This window comes from Mus caroli, chromosome 3 (assembly GCF_900094665.2).
Source record: "Mus caroli chromosome 3, CAROLI_EIJ_v1.1, whole genome shotgun sequence".
Taxonomy (NCBI): domain Eukaryota; kingdom Metazoa; phylum Chordata; class Mammalia; order Rodentia; family Muridae; genus Mus; species Mus caroli.
The window spans coordinates 140,168,755-140,169,361 of NC_034572.1; positions in this window are offsets into that span (position 1 = coordinate 140,168,755).

Sequence of the window (607 nt, forward strand, 5' to 3'; positions counted from 1 at the left end):
TATGTGTATATGTCTATATATGTGTCTATGTATATATATATATATATATATATATATATATGTGTGTGTGTGTGTGTGTGTGTGTGTGTGTGTGTATGAGTACATGTGTGTATGTGTGTATATGTCTATGAGTTTGCCCACACTCATATGTTGTAGATGCCTATGGAGGGAGGTGTTTTCCTTCATTCTTCTTCATCTATTCCATGAGGCAGGGTCTCTCGAACACATTATTTAGCAGATCACGCTCCCTGGCCAACAAGTCTAAATCCTGTCTCCTCCATCCCTGCTCCCTCCAAAAGGGTTGGGGTTACAGGTACACAGGCCATGTTCAGCTTTTGCGGGGGTGCAATGGGTCAGAACTTAGACACCTATACTTGTGTAGCAGGCGCTCCCAGCCACTGGGCCCTTGTCTCCCCAGCCCCCAAATTTGACCTTCAAAATATATTTAAAAGTCAATATTAATTTTATCAACAAATAAAATAAATTTATTTTATAAATTCTTTTAATGATGGAAAAAGATGATGCCAATGTTTGTGGCTTGGAATTTGTCTGTTTTATCAAAGAAATCATCATGTATCAAACCGTACACACGTAATTCACAGATATA